The 21250-nt window shown below is 43.6% G+C and overlaps 1 long non-coding RNA gene across 2 annotated transcripts; it reads left to right on the top strand.

The window, feature by feature from the left end:
• Window positions 1–2: 2 nt before the first annotated feature.
• On the top strand, window positions 3–9218 carry LOC143663102 (uncharacterized). Of its 2 annotated transcripts, none has more exons than XR_013165803.1 (3): window positions 3–68; window positions 8049–8499; window positions 8832–9218. It is a non-coding gene; the product is annotated as an uncharacterized LOC143663102 (long non-coding RNA). The 2 variants fall into 2 exon arrangements; XR_013165804.1 differs by having other exon boundaries at window positions 58–146.
• The last annotated feature ends 12032 nt before the right edge of the window (window positions 9219–21250 follow it).

Here is a 21250-nt window from a genome sequence, read left to right as displayed (position 1 = left end):
CCAGGGGCGAGGAGGGGCGGGGCCCGGTACGCCCTCCACCGCCTTACACTCGCTCGCTCCCCGCGCAGGTGCGGTTTTTGCTTTGACCTTTTACCGCGCTTGGTTCCCGCATGCCGTCTCCTGCCTCCTCCTTCACGACTCCTCAGGTTTCTCCCTCACCTATCACCCTCCGAACCCCCTTTGTCAGGCCCTCCTTTACCAGCCACGCTCTCTCGTTCTTTCCCCAGTGGGCCTGTTTTGACCGGTGAGGGAAACACTGCTCGGCTGCGCGGCCTTGGACAGGTCACTTGGCCTTGTAGAGGGTAGTTTGTGGGAAACCCGGGGCCACTGAGACCCCTGGATCAAGACTTGCCTGGTGTTACTGACTGCGTTTCTCCCTCCTTTCCTCTCTTCCTATACTGCTCTTTGGGATGCCAGGGTTGCAATGAGACTCAGGCAGGGGTCAGTGCAAGGCAGAGCCCGCGGCCAGTCCCACCTCGCGGGCGCTGCCTTATTCTGTGGGGTGTGGGTCTCCCAGAACCGACATCTGCTTCCTCTTCCTTTGACCACCACCCCCCACCCTCTTCACCTCACCTCCCTTCCTGGCAGACTGCTCAGGAGGACTAAGATTCCTTGGACCTTCTCTCAGCCCCTTATACATAAGGATGATACCAGTAGCTGGGGTTGAGGAGCTAAGGAAAAATTTATTTTGATCCACCAGCATTGTTTAGCCTAAAGAAGATCTAATATATTTGAGAAATGATATGGAGAGCACAGCTTTCCTCATTTTTGGTAGTGTTGTAGTTGAATCACGCTACCATCTACCTCTGTGGTTCCAGAAGCATATAAATTAGTTGTTCGATCTGTCAGCACATGTATGGACTATTTGCCTTGCCCCAAACATCAGGCAAAGTGCTACAGGGACACAAAGATGGATCAGACGTGACCTTTGCTCTCCAGGATCCTTCTGCATGGCTGAAGAGACAGGACAGATAACTAATGACCTGATGGAGCTTTTTGAAGATGAGTGATATGGTTCAGAATAGGAAGATGGATGAGACAGCTGCTCCTCAGGCACTTGGAGGAGCTTGCAATGGTGCAGATAGAAGCCTTCATGGAAAAGAGTGAACCTGTGACACATACTTTATATCACATATTATGGAATACCCAGGGGGAGTGCACATTTGTCATTTTAGCAATCCAGCATCCATTCCCTTTTGACTGTTAATAATACCTCAAATATCTTTTGGTGAACCACTCCTCTCCCACTTTCAGTCCATGGGAGTGAGACCCCATCCTTACTTCTCCCAGCTCTAAGAGTTAAGCATTTAACCAAGCCTGGCCAAACTTCCTAACCACCACTTAGAGACTGAGAATGGACTCAGCACAGCAGAAGGAGAGCTGAGAGAGGAAGAGAAACCAGATGTTGAAGTTATATTTGGGGCCTCTGTATGGAGAGTGCCATAGGATCTGGGCTTCCTGGCAAGTTACCAGAAGCACCTCCAAGGCAGGGCACAGAACCCATGTGGTAAATAAGCCACCATCCCCTCCAGGGTGTTTTGCAAGTGACTTGTGGTTTATCTGTCCCTTTCACGCTGATCTTAAGACTTTAGTCTGACCAGCAAAAGTAATTAACTCATCTATACCATTTGTGCAGATTATTAGCATCATGGCACCAAAGAAAAAGCTGTTATTTATCACTTACCTGCCAACGAGTCCTACAAAAGGCAAGTTCATTTCTTCCATCACAGTGTTCTCTCCATTTCTGAGAAAACCACCCTCTTCGATTTTTATTTCCCCACTGACCTGTAAATTCAGACAACAAATACTTATTTTGTGCTTCCTCCAGGCAAAGCACTGTAAAAGATGCTTGGAAACACCAAAAGGAATTGGTCAACATTCATATACTTAATGAAGAGTCATTGAGCTAGGCCTTATGCGCCAGGCACTTTTCAGGGGCTGTTGGATGCAGCCGTGAGTAAAACAGCACAGTCTATTGTCCTTGTGGCATCTACATTCTGTTAGAGGGATAAGACGTGGCAGTGAATAGTAACTGCTTTTTGGTCACTCAGTGTCCCCAAAAACTGGCACCTGATTTGCTCTCAGGGGATTTCCTGTCATGTTGAAATTTTCAGTTGGACTATAAGTTCGGGTCTCCTGTACACTTCTAGGCAATATTCCTAATAAGAACTTGCAGAGCACTTGCCGTTTCCCAGTTATTACCATAGGTTTACTCGTTCAGCACTTAGCAACACCTGGGGATAAGTACCATTTTCAGACGGGGAAGCTGAGACATAGTAAGAAGGACATTCCCAAGGTCACATGGTAGAGTGGTTTAAAGCTGTATGTACCCCAGAAAAACATATTTTTAAAGTTAATCCATTCCTGTGGGTGTGAATCCATTGTAAGTAGGACTTTTTGATGACACGACTTCAGTTAAGCTATGGCCCAACACAATGAGGATGGCTCTTAATTCTGTTACTGAAGTCCTTTATAAACAGAATTAATACAGAGAGAGGGAAAGAAAACCACGGAAGCAAGCAGCTGAAATCAATGAAACCTGCAAGAGATGCCGCCATGTGCCTTGCCATGTGGCAGAGGAGCCTAGGAGTACCTGCAGCCGGTCTTCAGGAAGAAAGTTGTGCCTTGGTGATGCCTTGATTTGGACATTTTCTTGGCCTCAAAACTGTAAGCTAATAAATTCTCATTGTTCAAGTTGCCCCATTTCTTGGTATTTGCTGGAGTGGCTTAGGAAACTAAATTACATGACTAGTAAGCACCAGACCCAGTAAGCAGACAAACCCAGCTTGTCTGGCTCTGGAGACCTGCTCTTACTTGCCTTACAAAGTCAGCAAACTAGTGTTGCCTGTAGTTGCAAATGATCCATCCTGGTTCAATTGTTCTTCTCTCCCAGAGATAGGAATCATGATAATGATGACACTAGGGCAGATAGCAGTGCTGTAGTGGAGATGAGATTTTTGTATATCTCCCACTTGCCAATAATCCTGGAGCTTCCCTGGCTGTTTCCCTTTGCTGCCTGACTCTTTGATCATTTACTGTGTTCTGCAGGCCACTCCATATCCTTCCAGCAAACTCCCTTTGTGTTTAAGTTAGTCAGAGCTTGTTTCAGTTGGTGGCCACCAGGAGTTCTGATGGATGTAGAAATGAACATTACCTCCAACACATGCCATAGATGAAGCACTGGTGGCTGCATAGCTGTGCTAATGTTTGTGAAAGCAGAGGAAGTTTGGGTCTGGAGAAAGGCATTTATGCAAAAGGAGAAAGCATCCAAGGGATGTAGAGAAAGAGGATGCAAGTCAAATATGTCAAGAATCCTAGGGTGCATATTTTCATTTCATTCAGTAAAAAAAAAAAATTGATTTAGGTTCCTATCCAGCACTTTCTCCTTCTTCCTGAATATGAAGATTGAGTGCTGGTGGGGAGCAGACCGCCAGTGGTGTCTCTTACAGGGTTCAGACAGACATCAAAGTTAATCCACTCTCTGATCTAAGCAGAATGGTGAAGAAGGTTTCCTGGGACAGCAGCTCCACTAATTGTGGCATTGCAGCCCAACTGATGTATTTTTAGAATATTGTGGATTCCCAAGAAGAATCATTAATCTGTGCAGGAAAACAGACTAGAAACTTGGGGGATGGAACAGGGTGGGATTCTCTGGATGTGTACTTTTGAGAATAAGAGAATAAGTAGGGGAAATGTTTTCCTGCTTTCAGGGGGTACAATGACTTTCTAAGTTCCTACCCATCTGTATAAATACTTATGACTCAGATAAGTTTCTTCTTTGGTCTGTCTTTTATATGTAAGAGTATATCCCAAATAACCATCTTGGCTTATCTCTTGTCATATTATGCCCCTGCAGTTTTAACTAAGATCTTCATGACTAATAGAGCTAGGCCTCTAGGCCCAGCCTCCCTGCTGAACCCCAACCTCACATGCCTGAAGTATGCCTTCAAGATCAAGGCCTACTTACTTGATCCTGTCCTCCCTTTGATCCCTCACTCTCACTGTTCCCCACTCTCACTGCTGCTACCTTGGCTTGAGGCTTCATCAGCTCTCCCTTACACTGGCTCCTGTAATGGGTGGAATTGTGTCTCCTCAAAAGATATATTGATGTCAGGCAGGCCATGGTGGCTCAGCAGGCAGAGTTCTTGCCTGCCATGCCGGAGACCCAGGTTTGATTCCCAGTGCCTGCCCATGCAAAAAAAAAAAAAAAAAAAAAAAAAAAAAAAAAAAAAATAAATATATATATATATATATATATATATATATGATGTTCTTATCCCCCAGGATTTTTCCATAAAAAGGTGTAATCAAGTTAAGATGAGGTCACACTGGAGTAGTGTGGGTCCTAATCCAATATGACTTCTCCTCTTTATTAAAAGAGGAGAAGACACATAGACACAGAGGGGAGATGGCCATGTGAAGATGGAGGCAGAGCTTGGAGTTGTACTGCCCCAATCCAAGGAGTTCTAAGGATTAATGGTAACCTCCAGAAGCTAGGAAGAGGTAAGGAAGGGTCCTCTCCTAGAGCCTGGAGAGAGCATGGCCCTTCTGACACCCTGATTTCAGACTTCTAGCCTCCACAACTGTGGGAGAATGAATTTATGCTTTTTTCCCACCTAGTGTGTGGTAATTTCTTACATTGGCCCTAGGAAACTAATAAAGCTTCCTCATCTGTTTTGCATGAGCCATCCTCCTCCATCACTTCCATTCACTTAGAAGCTGTGATGGATTGAGTTAGGCACCACAATTTAGACTTGTTCTTTGTCTTGATCTGCATTCCTGTGTGTGTTAGCCCACTGTAAATATGACATCTTGATGATGTTAATTCGAGTTAAGGCAAGGCCCAACTCCATGAGGTTGGGTCTTAATCTGGATTACTGGAGTCCATTATAAGCAGAAGAAATGCAAACAGAGAAAGTCATGGGTAAGAGCTAGAAGCTAGAAGTCAGCAGGAACCTGGAATGTGATGGAAAAACCAAGGGACCCAAGGATTGCCAGCCAGTCAATCAAGCCTTCTGATCCAGGAGAAATCAAGCCTTCTAGCCTCTAAAACCATGAGCCAATAAATTCCCTTTGTTTAAGCCCAAACCCATTTGTGGCATTTGTGATGGCAGCCTAGCAAAACAAGAGGATAACCAAGGTTATCTTCTGAAAACATATCTCTGGTCAATCACAGCTCTGCTCAGAGACCTTCAGTATCTTTATAAAGTATTAATTACTCAGTTGCAATCCACCCCCAGCAACACCCTTTGCCTAATATGGGCAGCTTGGAGTACACAGATGACCCCCTTCCACCACACAGGTCACCTGAGAGCCCACCTGTTCTAGTTCTCAAAGTCCAGGTTGCCATGTTCTGTGCCTTTGGATATCTGACCCAGATGCAATCAAAGTTTGAAAATCTCTGCCCAAATGGGAATGGGCTGACCCAATTGGATTCTCGGCCTCTGGAGTCTGAACTGGAAAGTCAGAGAGCATTAAGAAGTTGTTAGAGGGAGCAGAAGCTGTACAGATGCACAGAGAGAGATGGTAGTGGCATGAGGAAGGCGGTGAGTAAACCCATGGCTATGAGTAAGCCATGGTTATGAGTCAGCAGATGCTGTGAGGGGAACGCTCTGTGGAGTACTTGAGGAGAGAATTGTCTGGAAATAGCAGGAAGCAGGGAATGATGGAGTAGAATTAAAATGAAGATCCACCAATTCCTGCTGCCAAGAGGGAATGAGATACCTTAAGCCCTAGGACTGCCTGGGATTCATTTATTCATTTGCTTTCCATCATCTGTTGGGCATCCACTATGTTCCAGGCACAGTTCAATGCTTAGACAAAGTCCTTGCCCTTATGAAGCTTACATTCTACTTGGGAAAACAAATAAAAAATAGTAAAATAATTAATAGGCAATAATAGGAGTAATTGGGACAGGGAAGAAACAGAGTAGGCAAGGGGAATATGGGGCAGTGGGTGGGTGGGGGGCTAGAAACTTTTTATTTAGGGGCCAGGGAGGTGGCACATCTGAGAACATGATAGACATCTCCATGAAGAGAAGGTCAGAGCCATGCAAATATCTTGAGGGAGAACAATACAGGGATTGGGACCTATTAGTGCAAAAGCTCCAAGACCAGAATGTATTTGCTCTTCAAAGAACAGCAATGAGGTTGCTGTGGCTTAAGAGGAGCCAGCAAGAGGGCCAGTGAAAGAAATTAGGTCAGCAAAGTAGCTGGGCAAGAGCCCAGTGGGGCTACAGGGCTGCAGGAAGGATGTGGATTTCACTGTGCATGGGATGGGGGACCACACGGACATCCTGAGTAACCTCCCACTTCCTCTTTCTTGGGAGGACCAGCTACTCCCTGGTTTTTATTTTTCCCACAGATTCCTATCTCCCTTATCCATAAAGCCCTGTTGTTTCCCAATAAAGCCACTTTACTAGGGAGAACAGGAATGAGTTTCCCTTCCTCTCCTGAAAACTTCCAGGTTGGTTTCTCCCAGCCCTTCATTTCAGCAGCCCTGGGTCTATTTTCCAGGCCCTCTATGTATGCAGCCTGCCCTTGCCTGACTCCGTGTTTTTGCTCTAACTCTTCCCCCCACCTCTGGGATGGCATTCTCCCAAGAACCTCTTATCACAGTCTTTCCCTTCAAAGACATTTTCAAATCTCAGTTCTGGGAAATATAACCTGACTATTTGACTTAAATTGACTCTTCTCAACTCTTGCTTGGATTTTCTATTGTAGCATGACTAACTTACCCAAAACTTAGTGCTTAAAACAATGATATATAATGTCTTATAATTCTGTGGACTGATTGGACATTCTTCTGCTCCACAAGGTGTGGCTGGGCACTGTGACAGCCAAAATCACTAGGCTTGACTGGGCTGGACCATCTAAGATGCCACTTTCACATGCCAACAGCTGATGCCGGCTGTTTGTAGGGAGCTCAGTGGGGCTGTTGAGGGCAGTGCCCATTCGTGATACCTCCCACAGCATGAAGCATGGGTTCCAAGAGGGGGCAACCCAAGAGGATCAAGAGGAAGCTGCAAGACTTCTGATTAGTTAGCTGTGGAAGTTACCTGGAGTCGTTTTGGCTCCATTCTATTGGTTAAACAGATCATGGAACCAGACCAGATACTAGGGGAAGGGAATTAGATCCCAGTGCTCCAGTGGGGTGACAAGGAATTTGTGTCTATCTGTAATCTGCCACAGCTCTCATGTTACTTTTTCCATATGTGATTATGGCACATGTCACCTTTTGCCTTAAATTACAAGATTTTATGCACTTCTTTATCTCATATAGTAGATCTTAAGCCCCTGATGAAAGGGGTCATCTTTTTTAATAACCATAATAACAATCACAATAATAACCACAATAACAACCACTAACATTTATTAAATGCCTACCACTTCCTAGTTTTCATCTAGTCTCACCCAAGATCACATCTAATCTATACCCTGAGTGAATAGGCATTATCCCATCATCTTAGTTTGCCAGGGCTGCTATGACAAACACACACACTGATTGGCTGAACCACATGAATTTATTGTCTCATGGTTTGGGGTCAGAATCCCAAATGAGGGTGTTGGTAAGGCTGTGCTTCCCCTCCCACCCCCAGACCCCCAGAGTCTGTAGTGTTCTGGTATTGGCTTGCTGCAATCCTTGGGGTTCCTTTCCTTATATCTGCCTACTGTCACAGGATGCTATCCTTGGTCTCCTGTTTTTCTCTGACATCGGGCTTTTTATGAAGCCTCCAGTAATAGAGATAAAGGCCTACCCACCCTGATTCAGTTTGGTCACTTCTAAGTAGGATTTGAAAAGATCCTATTCACAAATGAGTCCACCCTTTAACTGACAATACATCTTCAGAGAGTCCATATACAAATGGGTTCACACCCACAGGAACATATTAAGAACATGTCTTTGGAGGAGGCACATAATTCAATAAACTATATGTACTTTACAGATGGGTAAACCAAGGCAGAAAAGTTTGCCCAAGGTGGTAAGTGGCAGAGCCATGTATTCAAACCCTTTTAAGGGCCCGTGCCCTTATTCTTTTTCTTTTACAGCCTCCCTACAACCTTGGCACCAAGGAAATGTGCTAGAATCAACACGTGTTTGCAGTACTGAAATGTCAACGGATTGAAGAGCAAAAGGAGAGTAAAAATATATGACACAGTACAGAAAGTAAGGAGTGGCACAGAGTTGTCAACAATGGCTCCAGGAGACACATCATCCAGAAAATGAGGGCCAAGCATCACATGGCAACCTGCTAAATGGAGTGCAGTGTCTTTGGGAGCTCAACAACGACTGGGAGTATTTATTGGGTCTGAGTGATATGAAATTTCCCTTTGAGAGTCCAATTTTCCATCTGCCAAGATAAGTGATCGAGGTTTATGGTTCACATTCCAGCACACCTGCTCAGGGACTTACAACTCTGAACTTCTAGCCTATGTCTTTCCAGCTAAAAGTGAATCTAGATTTACTTGCCATCAGGAACATGTACCATCTCCCAGCTTGGTGAGATCCTCTTTTTAGAAAGTTCTGCTTTTATCCTAGGAATATCAATCTAAGCATAGAAGCCCCCTTTTGGTAGAGAAGTAGACACTTAAACCTAAGAAAAGTGTAAGGTTCATACAGGAAGATGGCAAAGAAAATATCAGTGTTTTACATTAAATAACCTCTTATACTTGGTTCTTTTCTGAGCATACCGGAGGGCATAGATAGGCCAAAAGTAAAAGCAGCCTTAGTTCCTCAATGTGAATGGGAATAGTCAGTGCAAAAATCTGACTTTTTTTTGCACTGATTGCAAAAAAAAGGCACAGATTTTAATTTATGTTTTACTTTTGTAGCCTCCTTTCTTTGTAGGTTGACCATCCACCACTCATACTCTCACCTTTATGGAAGGACATCACCTGCAACGGTGGCCCCCTTCTTTGACATTACAGAGCAGCGTGTCTTCATTGCTTCAGGGAAACAATTATGCAGCCCCAATGTACCTTGGGAGTCAGGAAAGTGTTTCACTGGGTCGGGCTGGTCAGCCAACATTCTTAACTCCTTACAGTCAATTCTCTGCTTCCCATCTACTCCTTAATCCCTGGGAAGGTAAATGGTGCTTTAGTTTATAAAAATGCCCCAAGGTCCTAGAAAGTCTGAAATGAGTGAACTCTGCCGAAATCCACTCTGAAATCCTCAACTACTTGTATATTAAGGTCAATAAAAATTACCATTGGGGCTATGTCAATGGCAGTGTTATCTTATGTGGAGTGTTAGCTCTACTGAATATTGTCATCTCTCCTTATTACCAGGCACTCCCCTGATCCAAACTCTGTAGAGCAGCCAGAGCAAACCTTTAGAAATTGAAATCAGATCGTATCTCCCTTTGCTAAAACACACCAAAGGCTTCCCAATCACTTAGAATAAAACCCACATATCTTTCCATGTCCTAGACGGTTCAAGATGATTTGTTCCTCTTCTGCCTTATCTACCTCCATTCTCCTACACTAATAGCTCTAACCACACAAGGCTCCTGTTTGTTCAAGAACATTTCATTTCAAGCCCCATCAGGCCTTTTGGCCTTTGTGCTTGCAGTTCCCTTTGCCTAAAAGCAGAGGCTTTGTTATTCAAATATCCATTTAAGCGGTATTGCCTCAGGGACTTGATCCAACTCCTTGCAGAGTTTCCTGGCACCTGCTGGAGCACTGGCTTACCTGGGAGATACTATAGGTTCACTTCCAGACCACTGCAATAAATATCACAACAAAGCAAGTCACATGAATTTTTTTGTGCACCAGTACATATAAAAGTTATGTTTACACTATACTGTAGTCTATAAAGTGTACTTTAGCGCTATATCTAAAAAACAATGTGCATACCTTAATTTGAAAATGCTTTATTGCTAGAAAATGCCAACCATCATTTTAGCCTTCAGTGAGTCATAATCTTTTCGATGGTGCAGGGTCTTGCTTCAATGTGGTTGCTGCTGACTGATCAGGGTGAAGGTTGATGAAGCTTCGGGTGGTTGTGGCAATTTCTTAAAATAAGGCAATGAAGTTTTTGCTACATAGATTGACTCTTCCTTTTGTGAGAGATTTCCCTGTACCATGCAATGCTGTTTGATAGCATTTTATCCACTGTAGAACTTCTTTCAAAATTGGAGTCAGTCCTCTCAAACCCTACCACTGCTTTATCAACGAAGTTGATATAATATTCTAAATCCTTTGCTGTTATTGCAACAGTGTTCACAGAATCTTTACTAGAAGTAGATTCCATCTCTGGAAACCACTTTTTCTTTTTGCTCATCCATAAGAAGCAGCTTCTTATCTGTTCAAATTTCATCATGAGATTGCAGCAATTTAGTCACATCTTCAGGTTTCACTTCTAATTCTAGTTCCCTTGCTATTTCTACTACATCCATAGGTACTCCCTCCACTGAAATCTTGAACTCCTCAAAGTCGTTCATGAGTGTTGGGATCCACTTCTTCCAAACTCCTATTAATTTTTATATTTTGGCCTCCTCCCATGAATCACAGATTATTTTAATGGCATCTAGAATGGTGAATTTTTTCCAGAAGGTTTTTGACTGACTTTGCCCAGATCCATCAGAGGAATCACTATCTGTGGCAGCTAAAGATAATGTATTTCTTCAATAATTACTCCTTGATCCATGGCCTCCAGAATGGAGGTTGTGTTAACAGGCATGAAAACGACATTAATCTCATTGTACATCACCATCAGAGGTTTTGGGTGATCAGGTGCATTGTTAATGAGTAGTAGTATTTTGAAAGGAATCTTTTTTTCTGAGCAGTAGGTCTTGACAGTGGGCATAAAATAGTTAGTAAACCATGTTGTGAACAGATGTGCTCTCACCAAGGCAGAGATTTTATTCCATTTATAAAGCACAGGCAGAATGGATTTAGCATAATTTTTAAGGCCCTAGGATTTGGAGAATGGTAAATGAGCTTTGGCTTTAGCTTAATGTCACTAACTGCATTAGTCTCCAACAAGAGAGTCAATCTGTCCTTTGAAGCTTTGCAGCCAGGCATTGACCTCTTCTCTAGCTAGGAAAGTCCTAGATGGCATATTTTCTAATAGAAGGCTGTTTAAACTACATTGAAAATCTGTTGCTTAGTGTGAACACCTTCATCAATGATCTTAGCCAGATTTTCTGTACAACTTGCCCCAGCTTCCACATTGGCACTTACTGCTACACCTTGTACCATAGAGATGGTTTCTTTCTTTAAATCTCAGGAACCGATTTCTGCTATCTTCAAATTTTTCTCCTGCAACTTCCTAGCCTCTCTGCCTTAATAGAACTGAAGAGAAGGCATTGCTCTGGATTAGGCTTTGGTTTACAGGAATGTTGTAGCTGATTTGATCTTCTATCTAGACCACTAAACCTTTCTCCATATTAGCAATAAGGCTGTTTTGTGTATTCACTGGCGTAAGCGTGTATTCACTGGAGTAGCACTTTTAGTTTCCTTCAAGAACTTTTCCTTTGCATTCACAACTTGCCTAACTATTTGGCACAAGAGACCTTTTTAGAGGCTTATCTGGGCTTTCCAAATGATTTAAAGTGACACTTGTAATGGGGCTCTTCCTTTCATTTGAACAACTTAGAGACCATTGTAGGGTTACTAATTGGCCTAATTTCAATATTGTTGTGTCTTGGGGAATAGGAGGAAGCCTGGGGAGAGGGAAGAGTGAGGGAACAGCTGGTCTGTGGAGCAGTCAGAACACACACAATATTTATCAATTATTCACCGTCTTGTATGGTGCTATTTGCGGTGCCCCAAAACAATGGCAATAGTAATACCAAATATCACTGATCACAGATCACAGGAATAGGTGTAATGATAACAAAAAAGTTTGAAATATTCCAAGAATTTCTAAAATACGACGTAGAGAAAGTGAGGACATGCTGTTGGAAAAATGTAGCTGCTAGATTTGCTTGAGGGAGGGTTGCCTCTTCAATTTGTAATGAGGTATGCCTGTACTTGGTACCTAGTAGGTGTTCAATAAATATTTGCTGAATGAACAAAGAGACTCATTTCTCCTGTTCTCTGAGCATTTTCAAGAGTATTGTATGGGAAAGATGCTGGGAACTTAAACTCTCTGGGGAAGGAAGGGAAAGCCTTACTCCTTATTAATTATTTAATTACCTTCAAAGCTTGAGATTTCAGAAAGATTAAAACTCCTCCTTATTCCAATTGTCACAGCTACATGCTCCCAGCCTAAACATAGCACCTGTGTCTGTTCTACTGATTCCCAATGTCTGTTCTTCCCATAGGATTAGCATAGGAAGAAAGCATCTGCAGACCGTTAGCCCTAGCAGCTTTTGAGGTTTTAATTAATGGAATATTTTTTTTTTCCTTTTTCTCATTCGTGGTCAGGGTTTTGATTAACTTGTAAGTGAGAGTGTTGTCATTGAGAGGAGGTTGGAGGAGGGTACTCAGGGCTGGCAAGAGACTCCAGGGCTGCCCTTAGCAGCAGCTGAAGGAATCGGCCCTGTACCAGCTGCCTCCCCCTATATCAGCCTCACCCCACGCCCCACGCAGGAGGGTTGGGATGTACCACGATTATTGGGTAACAGTGGGCAATGGGGCTTTCTAGGACCACCCTGTTTGCTGGTCATTTCTTTCTGTCCACAGCGTCTTTGTGAACCTGGAGTTTTCAGCAGGTAAGCCCAGCAGGAGGCAGCTCTCTCTGACATTTTGTCATTTGGGCTCCTTCATCTCAGCATCTGGGCTTCCATCCAGGCTGCCTCAGCACTTCAGAATGACAAGGGCCTGGAAGTACTTCATCCCCAGAGCTGGCTTGGCAGGCAAAGGCTTCTTAGCCGGAGCTGCTGATGGATCTGAATGCTCTCCTTCAGGAGCCTCAGTCCAGCCCTTGCTTCTCACCTCCACGAGATCTAGGATTTTCAGAGCCGAGTAAGGCCTGGGGTGGAAGTACAGCCTTTGGACGCAGTTTAGCAGCGAGACAGATCTGGGTTTGAATTTTATCAATTAATTTAAACATCTAAGCTTCAGATTCTTTATCTGTAAAATGGGATGATAATATACCCTACCTCTTAGGTTTGTTGAGAAGGTTAAATTAGAAGCTGCAGGTAGAGTGTCTGAAGAGTAAAGGTCATTTGTTATTTAATTCAGATTATTAATTCGACTTGTGGTAATTTAATAAGGCAGTTCACCTCTCTGAGCCTCAGTTTCTTCATCCATAAAATGGGAATGATGCTTCTTGTGGTTGTGTGAAGACAAAATCAGACTATGTATATGAAAAGGACCAGATAACTGGTCAAGCAGTATACAAAGGCTAGTTTTATTTCATCAACAAGTCATCTGCATCTCCCTTGGCCATAAAGTTAAGTTGAATTTTTCACAAAAACCTAAATCATGGGATATTATCCATCTTACTCATGGAAAACATGTAGAAATATATAACAGGGAGGACTATATGCAAACACTGTTGGAAAATTTAAAAGAAACAGCAGCAAATACATTAAAATGATTGTTGCATGAGTGACCGGACTATTGTTTCTCAGGGGAAAATATTTCCCAGTTTGCTTAGAGTGGAAGAGAGAGGGAGAGAGAGGGAAGAAGAGAGAGAGAAAGAGAGATAGAGAAGGGGGTGGGGAGGGAGGGAGAGTCTAGTATAAAACTCACAAATAAAAACCCATCGTGAAGTGGACCTGAGTGGATTTGTGCAGGGTTTTCCCTCTTAGTGCTATGGCACCTGGGCATCTGGCATCCCTCACCTCATCTGTTCACCCCGTCCCACCCCTACTTCGCTGGTGTGGTCTCCTTAAGGGGTTACCTCACCTGGCCACTTTCTGGAATCCCTTGCGGAGACATCCTGGTGTTAACTGTGGATGAGTCCACAGGCCCTCTCTGTCCATGTCACTCCCACCAGCCCTCTTTGTCCTAAGAAGGAGATAATGCAGCCATGAGAACCATAAAGGCAGTGAGTCGTTTTTACACTGAAGCAGCAAATTATTGCATGTAAGCTATGGCTTCTGTTCTTCACTTTTCAAAAACTTTGAGTGCTTTTCCAGAACCCTGATAGGTTTTAGCCCTTATCTCAAATTTTCCATCCTGTGGGCAGTTTCAAGGCTCAGGGGTATTTCTTATTTAAGTCTCTCCAGCATCCTCCTTTTGAAACAGAACTCTTCTTTTCTTCAGGGAACCCATTTCGTGAGAGGCTGACTCGGTCCTTGACCAACCACAGCTGCTCATGTAACCCAGAACTGGCCAGTCCATACAACCCTTTGGCCCTAGTGACTGACACATAATCCAAGCTAAGCAAAATTGAGACCTCCCTTGGATCTTTTCTGATATTGCAATCCAGGAAAGGCCATCCCTTTCCCCTCAGACTGGTAAACTGGTAAGATTTCAGTCAGAGGCTACCTGCAGTCATGTGATAAGGGCCTGTCCAAGAAACAGAGGGAGAACCCGATAGCATTAATTGGACTCTGAATCAAGACCTGCTTGAAGCCAGTGGCTGGGCATTATGTGAGCTAATATAATAAAATATTGTTTTATTTTATTTGAAATATTTGAATGGGGTTTGAATGGGGTTTCTGTCACTTCCAACCAAAAGTGTCCTGATTAAAATAGTTAGGTTAACCTAATATGTGTTATGATTTTTGAAAAACTTGAAGAATTGGTATGAAATAGTAAATGTGGTGGAAAGACATAGAAAAAAGAGAGTACCGTATAAGGGTTAGGTTTCGAATTTCCTTTTTAAAACAGTAACTCCCATTTACTAAACACCTATGTGTCAGGCATTTTATATATAGTTTTCTTGGCACCTCACTGCCTTCTTGCACATTGTACTATACCCATTTTAGAGAAGATTCCGCGGCTCAGAGGACACAAGGGACTTGCCAAAGACCACCCAGCCTGGAAGTAGGGGAGCCAAGATGTTACACTCTGGATTTTGTCCAAATAACCCAGATCATATACTGTTTGGGAGGCTGTTGCTTATTCATTCATTTAGAAATACTTGGGCATTAGCTATTTATCAGATGTGGTGCAAGGCACTGAGGATGTGAAATGAATAAGATTATGCAGTCCAGTGGGAAGACCCCATTAGGGGCCATCTGGGGTCACGCCTCCTGGAATCTATGCTTTATTTGCTTCTCATCTAAGATTGCTCTGCCATTGGTCCACCCAGTTGTCCCCTCTGGGTCCTGCCCTCCTCTCCACATCACACCTGCCAGCTGGGTTCCTCCCAGACACATCTCCCCACCCTCTTGCGCCCAGCTGTGTGAAGCTGCCAGGTCCCATGTGCCTTGCCCCAGGAGTCTCCTTATGTGACAACTCTCCCCTCCCCCACCCTCTGAGCACACTGTGTCCTCAGTGGCTACCCAGGACCACTGTTTGCTTTGGACAGACCTGCGCCATTGGCAGTGGGCTGTTAAAGCCAGGGTGTTGCCTTTCCTTTATATTCCAAGACTGTTCTGTTTCCAGGATATAGGTCTCCTGATTTCTCCTTTGTGATTAACGCTGAGGCCATTTCTTGATGTACCGTCTTAATAACACGGTAAACACGCACAGCCTTTTGTTGCCAAATGTGACAGCAATTTTATCTGACCAGCCTTCACCCCTGCCCATTTCTGAGAGTCAGGGAGGTAGCACAGACCTGGAAGGAGGCGAAAGATGAGGGGAAAGAGAGTGAATTGATCAGTGATTTACCTAGGTTAGCATTTGCTCCAATCTGGACCAGCTACCTAGCATTTTAAGCACCAGCCCAACTTCCTTTAGTTTTCATCTCTCTCTCAATGCTAAAGAATGCCTCTAATGGGTTTGGAGGGCAAAATGTCAGTTCATTAAAAATGGTGAAGTCCCTAGTAGCTAAAGCTTTCCCTGTAGGTAAAATTGAACTTTACATATACCCAAAGAAGGGGACAATGTCAATCATAAGTATCCCCAAGAGGATGTCCTCCTGTCAACTAGACTTTCAACACGTAGAGGGCAAGACACCAATCTTGCTTTATTTGGTACTTCAATAACATCTTGTAGAGTGGGTACTTCTGACCTATGGGTTGGCTGGACCATTATAGGAGTTTAAGCAAGGCCCTGGTGTCCTAGCATGCTCCCATCGGTGAGGTGGTTAAGAGTCTGAGTTTTGGAGCTTAGGGTCAGGCTGTCTGGATGAGAGTCCTGGCTAGCTGTGTGACACTGGGGAGATGAATTAACCTCCTTGAGCATCAGTCTCTGATCTGTAAAATGAGTTATCAAGATGAGTCAATGCAATAGTGTATATGAGGTGCTTAACATTTAATAAAAGTTATTATAATTAAAAGACCCGTTATTATTAACTGGTGGTTGGCAGAGCTGGAACTCACCCATGTTTGTCAGGCTCCAGAGTCACCTGGTTGTCCACTTTGGGAGCTAAGCATGATTTCTGCTGGATTGTGCTTCAGGGCTCTCCACCATGAGGAGAGCCATTCTTCCTGGATGCAGTACCAGCAGCCACGCACTGTAAAAGCCTGTACTGAGGCCCCTCCACCCCCAAGCTCACTGCCAAGAACCCCCATATTCCTGCCCTGGTTGATGACCTAGAAATCTAGAGAACATCCTTGCCTGTCCAGGGGCAAGTAGAAGCTTTCCAAACTCCCCTCATGCCTCTCTCCCAGGACTTGGAAGAGACCCATGTTGGGAAGGGTGGTGTTCAAATAGAGGAAACCCACATAAGATCTCATTCGACCTGTGACTGTGGTCCCTTGTCAGGCCTGGAAACATAGTTCCTTGGTATCTGTCCAAGATCCCAGTCATCAGTGGACCTCCTGTGGGTTCTAGGGTCTTGGCAATGTCACTGCAGCTGTGCAGTGCAGGCAGTATGTCACCCAGACAGAGGAGAGCACCTGGGGCTGCCTTCCAACCTCCCTCACCATACACAAATTATCAGTCAACCACCGAACAAGCATTTCTGAGCCTTCCATTTTTATTATTCCCCTGGCAAGGGAAGGTTGAACAATTTCGTCTCAGAGTGAACTGCTTTGAGAGATGATGGGGAAGAAATGAGTAGAAATTCCCTAGTCTCACAAGGTAAGTGGGTCCTGAAAGCTAGCATTCTGTATAAGGAGTTAGCGTAGAATCACTCTTTTTAAATAATAGAAGAATGTTTATAGTATCTATCACATTGGTGGTTGTCCAGTTATTTATTGCTATGTAACGAAACACCTCAAAATTTGGGGGCTTAAAAGAATAAACATTAAATTTGCTCGTGATTCTGAGTGATCAGCAAATTTGTGCTGGGTTTAACTGGGTGGTTCTTCTGCTGGTCTCTTCTGGGGTCACTGCATAACTGGAACTCAATGGTCCAAGGCCACCTCATTCACACATCTGGCAATCAGTATGCCACTGGCAAGGCCTCTCATTCCATGTGAGTGCTCATTTTCAAGGAGATTGGCTTGGGCTTCCTTATATAGTAGCACTGGGTTCTGAGAAGGTGAGAATGGAAGCTGCAAAGGCCTTTTAATGCATCAGCTAGGAAGTCACCAAGACATCACTTCCACTGTATTCTTTTGGTTAAAGCAAGTTTAAAGCCATCTTAGATTTAAGCTAAGAGGAAAGAACTCTACCATTTGATGGGAGATGCAAAGTTACCGTGCAAAGGGCCATGCATACATGGATGGCAGTATTTATTGTGGCCAATTTTGCAGACAATCTACTGCATTACTAAGCAAATTAAACTAATGAGCGCAAAGAGTGAGTTATGTCTGGATATATTGGTGGAGGTGACAAACATGACACTGATCAGTCCAGGGGGATCTTGGGATGTATGAGAACATTGTCATTTATTACACCATTTGATTGAAAACCTGGCAGGGAAGGTTTTTGGACCCTGCCTGATCAAAGCCTAGCCTGCAAATTTTTTTCTGTGAAATTAGATCTTTGCCTCATCTTTCTACAGCACAGTCAGAAGCATCTGGTTGGGCCTGCTAACTTATGTTCTTAGATGTTCCTTGGCAGAAATTAATTTTTTCTCCCTAAGAATTTTTTTTCTCCAATGCTAAGTATTTGGGTTAATACCAGGGATCCACAATTCATAAATGTGTTCCTCTTGGTTCATTGTTTCAAAATGAGACTTTTAATAGATTCCGAAGACTTAATAAGAAATCTGCCTACTCACATAATGAAGTTACTGTGCACGTGGCAGACAGGTAGTAATTTATTATTATCCTTGCCCCTGATAAGAGTCATGCCAGGCACAGTGGGTGCCTAATAAATATTAGCTATAACAATATGTGATGCAAGAAAGTTTATTCCTTCGTGTCTCAACCAAGCATTCAAAATGCATCCTTCTATTATCATCAGGTCTATTCTCTGTGAATCTTATCAATTATATGTAGAGAGAAACTATAGCTGGGTGTCTCTATTATTATTAGTTTAAATGTCCTAATTTATCCTGCCACCGTGTGCTGCTTAACGTAGCAAGTCACAATATTTTTCTGTCCCTGCAGTGAAAGACTGCAGTAAGTTGATCTTGCTAACAAGAGGTAATTATTAGCTTCCTTAAGAATGTAACCCTATGTGCATTACTAAGCATTCCAAGAAGATTAATATTTCTATGTATTTTGGACAAGATGGGATTGGTAGCCGCAAAGCTGAGAAGGGCTGTTTTAACATTTGTCCATGCTCCATTTGCATATCCATCACTGGTAATTTGTTAATGCAGCTTGTGTGTCTGTGGTCACACCGGAAATTAATGCACCTTTGCTAAAACACCTAATTCCAAAGTGAGAACTAGGCAAATCAGAACATTAGAGGATTCTGACAATCACCAGTTTTACATTCAAGAGCGACTTCTTTGCAAGGTGATGGTTTTCTGAAAAACCAGCAGTGAAATGGTAGATTTTAAGCATGGTTCATTGATGTTCAAGGTTTCTTCCTTAGATGAGAAGAGCTATTCTGGCACTTGGAATTGCAGTTTGTTTGTCTGTTTTTTGGTTATTGTTTGTTTTGTTTTGTTGTTGTTAGGAGGATTCAAGCAGAAGGCAAGGGTCTTTAAAATTCAACACAGGAGAGTAGAGATTTGGAGGTCGATGGGGGCTGGAAGCCTTTGATAGCCAAGTTGAAGTTCCAAAAGAGATGGAAATGTTCCAAAACATTGGGGCCTATTTGTATCTTGATTATACTAGACCCCCAAACCAAACTGTGTATGTATGTATGTATTAAAAATATTTGATAATTTTAGTATGTTTACAATTAATTCTACTTAGGAGAACTTTAGATCTAAAGTGGCAAGGAAACAAATGTTGGTATATTAACTTGAAATTAGAATTTGGCTATTATTATTAAATGCCTGTGAATTATATCTAGTTTGATCATTCATTCATAGGTTCTGTTAATCAATCAACAAATAATGATAGAAGGTCTCTTGTGTTCCAGATGTGTGACAGAGTCTAAGAATGCCTGTGGTGTTTACAGTCTACAGGGGGAGAAAGACAAGATGGCAAGCAGTTTTGATACAGTGGAATCTATGGTGGGGAAGGTAAGGCAGCAAGTACACAGAAATGCCCGCAGCCCAATGGAGGGTGCTCCAAGTGCATTCCCCTGGAGGAGGCAACCTCTCAGTGGAGTCCGGAAGAGCATGAGAGGTAAGGTTGGGGGGTAAGAAGTGGCAGGGCCTGAGGGATTAAGACCCAGGTTAAAGAGTTGGGAATCTGGGAGCCATTGAAGGCTTTAAGAAGAGGGGGTGACATGATTGAGCCGAGGTTTGCAGTATAAAGGATGGTTTAAAGGTGCATCTAAGTCTAAAAGGGGCATTTAGGACTGGCTGTGGAGAAGCTGAGCCCGAGACAAGCTCTCTTGGACAAGCAATTTCTTGCGGGCATGCTCTCAAGTGCAACATGCAACATGAGGGAAACACAAATAGAGCAGGCAAAGATGTGGTCTGACTTCAGTCTGATTCCATGGGGAGCTCTAGAGTGTGACTGGTACCAGAGTGTTATCCCTCTTAAAGCAAGAGAGCCAGACATGTGTGCCCCATTATCAGGCATTCATGGCTCTGGATTCTTCCAGGGGGAAAGAATAGGCTCCCAGGCATTTCCAGGTGGTTCTTTTCTCCAAGGACAATTCTCAGGAATAGGGTGCAGCTGTGAGCCATTAGCAGCTGGCAGATGGGCGCATCAACCCTGTCAAGGGGACCTGGGTGGGGCACTGTATTAGTTTGTTAAGCTGCCAGAATGCAATATACCAGAAAAAGAACAGCTTTTATAAAGGGAATGTATTAGGTTGCAAATTTACAGTTCTTAGGCCATGAAAATGTCCAAATTAAGGCACCAACAAGAGGTTACCTTCACTTAAAAAAGGCTGATGCCATTTGGAACACCTCTGTCAGCTGGGAAGGCACATGACTGGCATCTGCTAGTCCCTGTTCCTGGTTCTGTTGCTTTCAGCTTCTGATGTCAGTGTTTTCCTCTTTAAGCATCTGTGGGCCTTCACTTAGTTCCTCTGGGACACAACTCTGGGTTCTGGCTTGCTTGGCATCATGGGAAGGCACATGGTGATGTCTGCTAGGCTCTGCCCATGTCTAGGCATCTGCTCTCTCTGTGGGTACTCCAAGAATCTCCAGACATCCGAGTCTCTGCCAGCTCTGAAACAGTTGTTCTGCAAGCATCTGCATCTGAGGTTTCTTCAAAATATTTCCCCTTTTCAAGGATTCTAGTAAACTAATCAAGACCCACCTTGAATGAGTGGAGTCACATCCCCATCTATTCAAAAGGCCACACCCACAGTTGAGTATGTCACATCCCCATGGAACTAATCTAACCAAAAGGTCATACCCACAACTGGGTGTGCCACAGCTCTGCGGAGCTAATCTAATCAAAAGGGTTTCCACCCTACAATATTGAATGAAGATTAAAGGGCATGGCTTTTCTGGGGTACACAACAGTTTCAACTTGGCACAGGCATTGAGAAGGAAGGGGGAGCAATTTAGGATGCTCTTGATATTCTCCCCACTGGGGAGATTGCAGCATGCCATTGCTGGAAAGGAGAGAGAGAATTGTTTCCCTAATGGAAAATGCATTAGGCTTTCTAGAGAGATCTGCTGTGGGCTGAGAGCAAAGGACATAACAACCCATTTGGCTGAGGGCAAGACCAAAGAGGTGTATCCATCAACCATGAAGAGAAGAGGCCCACAATTCAGAATTAATCAGAGACAAAAGGAGTGGGACTTCAGTAACAGTGAAGTAGTGGCAGGGGAGACAGAGAAGGGGCTATGCCAACTTTCTAAAAATAAATAATTCTCTCCTGTTTCC

Source organism: Tamandua tetradactyla, chromosome 19 (assembly GCF_023851605.1).
Source record: "Tamandua tetradactyla isolate mTamTet1 chromosome 19, mTamTet1.pri, whole genome shotgun sequence".
NCBI lineage: Eukaryota > Metazoa > Chordata > Mammalia > Pilosa > Myrmecophagidae > Tamandua > Tamandua tetradactyla.
Note: the sequence above shows the minus strand (reverse complement) of the source record. Positions and strands in the feature narration are given on the sequence as shown.